General features: G+C 46.3%; 1 long non-coding RNA gene across 1 annotated transcript; it reads left to right on the forward strand.

The window, feature by feature from the left end:
• The first annotated feature begins 2,452 nt into the window (after positions 1-2,452).
• LOC133358047 (uncharacterized) lies at positions 2,453-8,302 on the forward strand. Its single transcript, XR_009757017.1, has 3 exons — positions 2,453-2,537; positions 3,240-3,341; positions 3,439-8,302. It is a non-coding gene; the product is annotated as an uncharacterized LOC133358047 (long non-coding RNA).
• Positions 8,303-8,575: the final 273 nt, after the last annotated feature.

The raw sequence follows: 8,575 nt of genomic DNA on the forward strand, positions 1-8,575 counted from the left end.
ACTACATTATACACTACATTATACACTACACTACTATACACTACACTATACACTACTATACACTACACTATACACTACACTATATACTACTATACACTACTATACACTACTCTACACACTACTATACACTACACTACTATACACTACACTATACACTACACTACTATACACTACACTACACACTACTATACACTACACTATACACTACACTACTATACACTACACTATACACTACTATACACTACACTATACACTACACTACTATACACTACACTATACACTACTATACACTACACTATACACTACACTATACACTATACTACACACTACTATACACTACACTATACACTACACTACTATACACTACACTATACACTACTATACACTACACTATACACTACACTATACACTACACTATACACTTCACTATACACTAGTGCTGTACTAGTGACGAATTGGCCACGTTCTGTTTACGTGACAACCCTCACTAGTTGGCCGTGTCGGGTGGTGGCGGGTTTAGCGACACATTTATATATTTACAGCGATCTAACCCCTCCCCCCCCAAAAAAAAAACTCTATTATGAGAATCCACCAACAAAATGTGTCTATTTGTTCCATGTATTTTGTCTGAGATGATCCCACCCAGAGTTTATATCCCCCCCGCGCCCCCTCCCGTCATCGCGAACGACGCGGAGGTCGAGACACAGACGTGCCCGGGTTTTGTAGCAGCCGCCAGGGAATGGCACGCAGCGAAGTTAATCGGAGCGTCCGGGAGCTTCATTGCTATGCCTGAGCCATCCTCCTCATCCATTCTGCCGTGCTCGCCTGGCTTAACCCCCCCCACCCCCCCACCACCACCACTCTATCTTCATCATATGATTCTCTCTCTCGCTCTGTCTCTCGTGTTCTCTCGCTCTCCTCTCGCTCTGTCTCTCACTCACTCGCTCCGTCTCTCTCTCTTACACACACCCGCTGTCTCTCGCCCGCTTTCGCTCTCTCTTTCATCTGGCTCTCTCTCCACTCTCTCTCCACTCTCTCCCCCTCCTCCATCTCCGCACCCTTCGTCAAATGTTACCGTGTGACGTGCGCTGCCATTTCTCCTTTAATCTGTGCGCCGGTGTTAAAGTAAGAGTAAAAGGAGGTCAAGGCGCAGCCCTGCAAGATGTTTACTCCCTCGCCTGGTACGCAGGAGGTCGTGGGTTCGATCCTGACTCTGACGCCTGCTGCTGTATATTTGGAGGTGTCTCTCTCTCATCATCACGGTGGCTAGGAGATGTTAACTACCTCGCCTGGTACGCAGGAGGTCGTGGGTTCGATCCCGACTCTGATGCCTGCTGCTGTATATTTGGAGTCTGCATGTATCTCTCTCTCATCATCACGGTGGCTAGGAAATGTTAACTACCTCGCCTGGTATGCAGGAGGTCGTGGGTTCGATCCCGACCCTGACGCCTGCTGCTGTATTTGGAGTTTGTGTGTCTCTCTCTCATCATCACGGTGGCGAGGAGATGTTTACTACCTCGCCTGGTATACAGGAGGTCGTGGGTTCGATCCCGACCCTGACGCCTGCTGCTGTATATTTAGAGTTTGTGTGTCTTTCTCTCATCATCATCATCACGGTGGCTAGGAGATGTTAACTACCTCGCCTGGTACGCAAGAGGTCGTGGGTTCGATCCCGACCCTGATGCCTGCTGCTGTATATTTGGAGGCTGTGTGTCTCTCATCATCATCACGGTGGCTAGGAGATGTTAGCTACCTCGCCTGGTGTACAGGAGGTCGTGGGTTTGATCCCGACCCTGACGCCTGTTGTATATTTGGAGTTTGCGTTTCCCTCTCATCATCATCACGGTGGCTAGGAGATGTTAGCTACCTCGCCTGGTATGCAGGAGGTCGTGGGTTCGATCCTGACCCTGACGTCTGCTGCTGTATATTTGTAGTTTCCGTGTCTTTCTCCCCGTGGTTGCGTGGGTTTTTCTGCGGATTCGTTCGGGGTTTGCCTCCACATTTAGACTCAACGTGTTGTTTAAGTATTTGGCTGCATTACATTTCCACATGATAAGCCACTTCGTCGGGTTATCGCCGATAAACGTGGTTAATCAATGCATTACTGAATATTTACTGCACCTACAACAGCCCGTCGTTAACAGGCTAATGTTCGGTAAGCGAACACATTGGGCCCTATGGAGGCACTACACTACTATACACTACACTATACACTACTATACACTACACTATACACTACTGTACACTACACTATACACTACTATACACTACACTACTATACACTACACTATACACTACTATACACTACACTACTATACACTACACTATACACTACTATACACTACACTATACACTACTGTACACTACACTATACACTACTATACACTACACTACTATACACTACACTATACACTACACTACTAAGAGGGGGTTCAACTGTTCTTCACGTTGCAGGTCTGTGAAGATCTGGAGCATGGCCCAATGGCGACAATCAGCATTGCCGGGAATCGAACTCGGGTGTCCGGGCTGCCAGCGTGGTGAGCAAACCGCTGCGCCACCACTCCCCCCTCCCCCCCGCATACAGCGCGCATTTTTGTTTCGCACGAAAGCTTTCGCGACCAATATTATCCGTAATTAAACCTCCGTCATGGATAGCGCAAAATACAATAGGTCAATCAGTTTCAAAGACAATGCATGTTTTTATCACAAGTACTGCGTCTGGTCAATGCAGTACTTGCATAAAAAACAGCTGCGTCTATTTGGTATTTAAACATCTTAACACAACTCCTGTTTTATTGCCAAAGAAGGGTAAAACCTCGTCTTGTTTTTCACGGAGATGCGGTATTATTTGGTCTGTCTACTCTCGTACCGTATGTTCCTTTATTTATGGTCCACATTAGAAGTTTCTTGTTTTGAGTAAGACGGCGTAGATATGAACGTGTCGTCAAACCCGCCACCACCAGCCGACACCGCCACTTAGTGAGGTTGAGTCACGGGAACAACACGTGGCCAATTCGTTACTGGTTCAGCACCACCGCTGTGCTGGAGAGTAAACCCACGACAGCATTTACAATCCGAGTAGCCGTGACGCTTTGCCGGTAATTACAACAACCGGCATCATCAGGCGACAGCCACACAGATGTGGCTAAATCCACCTGCTGTTTCGGTCTTACATCGAGAGGTGAAGAGAGGGGGTTAAAGTTTATTTATTGTCTGTTGGTGTATTTTCTGTACGCTAGTTTACTAGGGAAGGCCTCGCTGACTAACAGGAGGCTGATTCACGAGGATCCTGCCAAGGAGAAGTCGGATGAGCTATGGAACTCTTCTTTCACAGATGGCCGGTAAGGGGCTATGAACGTAACAACAACAACATCAACAATACGATGATAATCCCGAGGTGAGCAGCTTGCAGTGTTGATTTTTGGGGTTTTTTTTCAGAATTTTGGACGTTTGGCCAAATGCCGAAACCACGGGTGAGAAAGCGGAGGTCGCAAAGGAAACCCGTCGCAGAACGCGGGGAGAACGCGACAACATCTCGCGCAGAACGGGCGCCCGAGTCTGGAGTCGAACCCAGGTCCCTTCTTGCTGCGAGGCCGCGCGAGCGTTGGCGACTGCGCTGCCGCGACCCTGCCCCGCTACACACTCCCCCCCCCCCACCCCCGTTCCGTGTGTTGGCGGAGCGTCTGTCGACAGGGTCGCCTAATTTATCGATTCACGGGGAGAGCCGTCGATGGGATTTCGTTTCTTTTCCTTTTCCCCGCCCTCACAGCCACGACGCTATTGCTTTGTCGATGGGCTGCGCCGGGTTCACGCACGGCGCTTCGCCCTTAAGCGCCACCGTGGTTTGGCAACGAAGCTCAAGTTGAAGTGCGACGCTCAACGCATCACGGTGGGCTCGCAACAAAAGTCTCCGGTGACGCAGTTAGGACCCACGACGCACCCTGCAACTGAGAACCCGGTTGAATTCAACTCGGTCTGTGTTCGTCTGCGGCTCCCTCCGTGATCTTCTTGGTTCTTTCGGTAAAGTCACGTAGAAGGGAAATAATAAAATAATAAAAATAAAACATAATAAAATACAATTCTCACGACGTTTCGGCCACAACGCAAGCAGCCGTCCTCAGGTGAAGAACAGGTCTGTCGGAAAGACAGCGTCATTCAGACGCTGTCTTTCCGACAGACCTGTTCTTCCCTTCTACGTGACTTTACCGAAAGAACCAAGAAGATGAATCCCTGCAGTCACGAAAGCTTTAAATCGAAATCTCCCTCCGTGAGTTTGTTTGGCTCTGCGTGAGTCTACGGCGCGGGGGAGGGGGGGGGGTCTCTACGCGAGTCTTTGGCAACGGGGCTAGGACCCTGAAAGCACTGCAACTGAGAACCCGGTTTAACCACGGTTTGGCTGTACCGAATCGAATCCAGGGTCTTAGCGGTGGCAACTCATCGCTCTGACCTCTGAGCGTGCAGGCCACCGCTAGGGCCACCGCCGGTATGAATGTAATCATTAAGCGCAAATCATCACGATCCGTCTACCCAGAAATGCGTGTCATGCGCGGCTTTTCCTCTCCGTATTCTCGTCCCACGCGAATGAGTTGGCCCCGACTCATCGTCGATGCGGGGAAGCCACCCGAAAGGTACGACTCTGACGGGCAGCTTTTGAGACGTTCCAATTCGAACGAAGTTCAATCACGCGGGAGCTGAGCGCCTAATCTTGACAGGAAGCTCAGCAGGCACCCGCCCAGGGGGCCTGGACAGGCGCCGGATGGGCGACTAGAAAAAAAAAACCTCGAAAATGAACTTTTTTACACTATTGGAACCTCATTTGCCAGAAGAAAAAATATGATAATTGTTTTTTACCCTTTTATCTGGCAACAAAACCAACACCTTTTTTACAAGGAGTCATGTTTGCATAGACCACAATACCTGCAGTCATAATGCAAACAAAAAACACAACTCTGATCATTTATGCACTGTCCTTGAAGTTGATTGGTCCACACCCGAGACAGCTTTCCTTAGAGCCTAGTCTCACATGGTGTTGGACCAGATGACGCCAAAAGGCGCACAACTCAAAGACAATGCACCATCAGAGTATGAGAGCTCGGGGTAAGCATTTACACCATTGGAACCTCATTTGCCAGAAGAAAAAATATGATAATTGTTTTTTACCCTTTTATCTGGCAACAAAACCAACACCTTTTTTACAAGGAGTCATGTTTGCATAGACCACAATACCTGCAGTCATAATGCAAACAAAAAACACAACTCTGATAATTTATGCACTGTCCTTGAAGTTGATTGGTCCACACCCGAGACAGCTTTCCTTAGAGCCTAGTCTCACATGGTGTTGGATCAGATGACGCCAAAAGGCGCACAACTCAAAGACAATGCACCATCAGAGTATGAGAGCTCGGGGTAAGCATTTACACCATTGGAACCTCATTTGCCAGAAGAAAAAATATGATAATTGTTTTTTACCCTTTTATCTGGCAACAAAACCAACACCTTTTTTACAAGGAGTCATGTTTGCATAGACCACAATACCTGCAGTCATAATGCAAACAAAAAACACAACTCTGATAATTTATGCACTGTCCTTGAAGTTGATTGGTCCACACCCGAGACAGCTTTCCTCAGAGCCTAGTCTCACATGGTGTTGGACCAGATGACGCCAAAAGGCGCACAACTCAAAGACAATGCACCATCAGAGTATGAGAGCTCGGGGTAAGCATTTACACCATTGGAACCTCATTTGCCAGAAGAAAAAATATGATCATTGTTTTTTACCCTTTTATCTGGCAACAAAACCAACACCTTTTTTACAAGGAGTCATGTTTGCATAGACCACAATACCTGCAGTCATAATGCAAACAAAAAACACAACTCTGATAATTTATGCACTGTCCTTGAAGTTGATTGGTCCACACCCGAGACAGCTTTCCTTAGAGCCTAGTCTCACATGGTGTTGGACCAGATGACGCCAAAAGGCGCACAACTCAAAGACAATGCACCATCAGAGTATGAGAGCTCGGGGTAAGCATTTACACCATTGGAACCTCATTTGCCAGAAGAAAAAATATGATAATTGTTTTTTACCCTTTTATCTGGCAACAAAACCAACACCTTTTTTACAAGGAGTCATGTTTGCATAGACCACAATACCTGCAGTCATAATGCAAACAAAAAACACAACTCTGATAATGTATGCACTGTCCTTGAAGTTGATTGGTCCACACCCGAGACAGCTTTCCTTAGAGCCTAGTCTCACATGGTGTTGGACCAGATGACGCCAAAAGGCGCACAACTCAAAGACAATGCACCATCAGAGTATGAGAGCTCGGGGTAAGCATTTACACCATTGGAACCTCATTTGCCAGAAGAAAAAATATGATAATTGTTTTTTACCCTTCTATCTGGCAACAAAACCGACACTTTTTTTACAAGGAGTCATATTTGCATAGACCACAATACCTGCAGTCGTAATGCAAACAATGCAAACATGACTCCTTGTAAAAATAAAAGGTGTCAGTTTTGTTGCCAGATAATAGGGCAAAAACCCAATTATCATGAACTTTTTTAAATCCTTTATATTAAGTTCGCTTGCTTGCGTGCTTGCGTGCTTGCTTGCTTGCTTACGACCGTGCAAATCTTTCGGTCGTTATTTAACCCACTTCCCATGATCCAATCGAGCTGACATTTTGCACACAGACTCGTTGTGCGAGACAATTAATGTTCGTGAAAATTTTTTTCCAAAAATTTTACACTTTTAGGGAAAACAAATTAAATATTTAATTACCAATTGCTTAATACTGGCAGAAAATCATCTGACCCATAGGTGGCAGCCATCTCAAGCCAGAGGACGAGAGGACTCTAGCCGCCACGCATATAAAGGATTTATAGTGAAAAACTTTGTTTTTACGGGTTATACTTGTTATTTTACCAGGTGAGGCCTACTGAGCGGTGTAGCTCCTTTTCAGAAGCGACCGCCTGTCCATCACTAATGGTGGCCCGACGAAGTGGCTTGTCGCGCGGAAATTTATAGCAGCCTCTGAACGCATCTTCGGCAAAGTGCGGTTAAGTACGGTCAAAGCAACCCTCAGCATATGCACTGTGTGTGTGGGGGGCGGGGGGGGCTGCCCTGTGATGTCGTCACTTGCGAGCCAATGAGATGTGCGGGGACGGTGATATTTTTAAATGTACCGATTGTCAATGACAAAACGCGGTGTGCATTTGTGCCATTCCTTCACGTCAAGTCCTGGTCACAAAAGCAAAGTTTGTGGTGAATAACAATGGCCGTTTTCTGTACTTTAGAGGCATAAGCAATTAGAAAATAACACGACCCAGGGACAAAACTCGTGTTACAAAGTGGATTTACGAGTGACAGCATCCTGCCTCAGCAGCTCTCTCGCTAATTGTTTCACCTGATGACGATTGCTTGCGTTGCGATCGAAACGTCGTGATATTTGTAGTGTTTTTTAAATCCTTTATATTAAATTCGCTTGCTTGCTTGCTTGCGTGCTTGCTTGCTTACGACCGTGCAAATCTTTCGGTCGTTTTTTAACCCACTTCCCGTGATCCAATCGAGTTGACATTTTCCACACAGACTCGTTGTGCCAGACAATTAATGTTCGTGAAAAAAAAATTCCCAAAATTTTACACTTTTTAGGCAAAAAAAATGTATTTTACATATATTCAAATAGAACTCATTCATTGCTTTGGCTGAACGTCACAGTATAAGAGCCCAGAGCGTAACCCCTTCACAGGCCGTGGCGGAGTAGCGCAGTTGGTAGCGCCCTCGCTTCCCATGCCAAAGGTCGCGGGATCGATCCCCGCGTCCTCCACAGGCGAATATATTTTTAAATCCTTTATATTAAGTTCGCTGCCACGCATATAAAGGATTTATAGTGAAAAACTTTGTTTTTACGGGTTATACTTATTTTCTCTCTCTACGTGGCTTTACCGAAAGACCCAAAGAATATGAATTCCTGCAGTCACGAAAGCTTTAAGTCAAGATTGTACTCGTGAGTGTCACTTGAAACGTGTTGTTTGCTTCGGGAAATTATTATACCAAAGGCGTTTCCATTCCCTTGTTTGAAATGTTTCATCCAATCTTAGTCCTCAATCTAGATGCACTAATAGGTAGTATGTTTCTCTAATCTTAATGTTCGCTTTAGTTTGAATATTAAATTAATATTTAAATAACCTTTTTCATTTGTTGACTATTTTTCATTGCTGTATTTATTGCATTCATAATTTTAACAGTTTTTTCCGTTTTGTTCATGAAACCAGATTCAAGAGCGTCTTAGCTCAACGGGGCAATTCTCAATAAACTGTTCAACTGTGAAGACTCAAAGTGCGCGTTTCGGGACCTTTTGGTTCATCCGTTCAGCCGTTTTGGGGCCTCCCAGACCGACAACGGCCCGACAGAGCTCCGTGCGGTGTCCGTCCTCCCGGCCCACGTGACTCGGGCGAGCAGAAGGCGCCACTCGCGATCGGCAGGTTCACACACTCCACAGGAGATGGTGGTGAAGATTTATTAATACAATTACAACTTTGTGGGGAAGATGGACCCGCTGGTTGTGCT

The sequence above is a fragment of the Lethenteron reissneri genome, chromosome 60 (genome assembly GCF_015708825.2).
Source record: "Lethenteron reissneri isolate LAM-NWPU_2019-01 chromosome 60, ASM1570882v1, whole genome shotgun sequence".
Classification (NCBI taxonomy): domain Eukaryota; kingdom Metazoa; phylum Chordata; class Hyperoartia; order Petromyzontiformes; family Petromyzontidae; genus Lethenteron; species Lethenteron reissneri.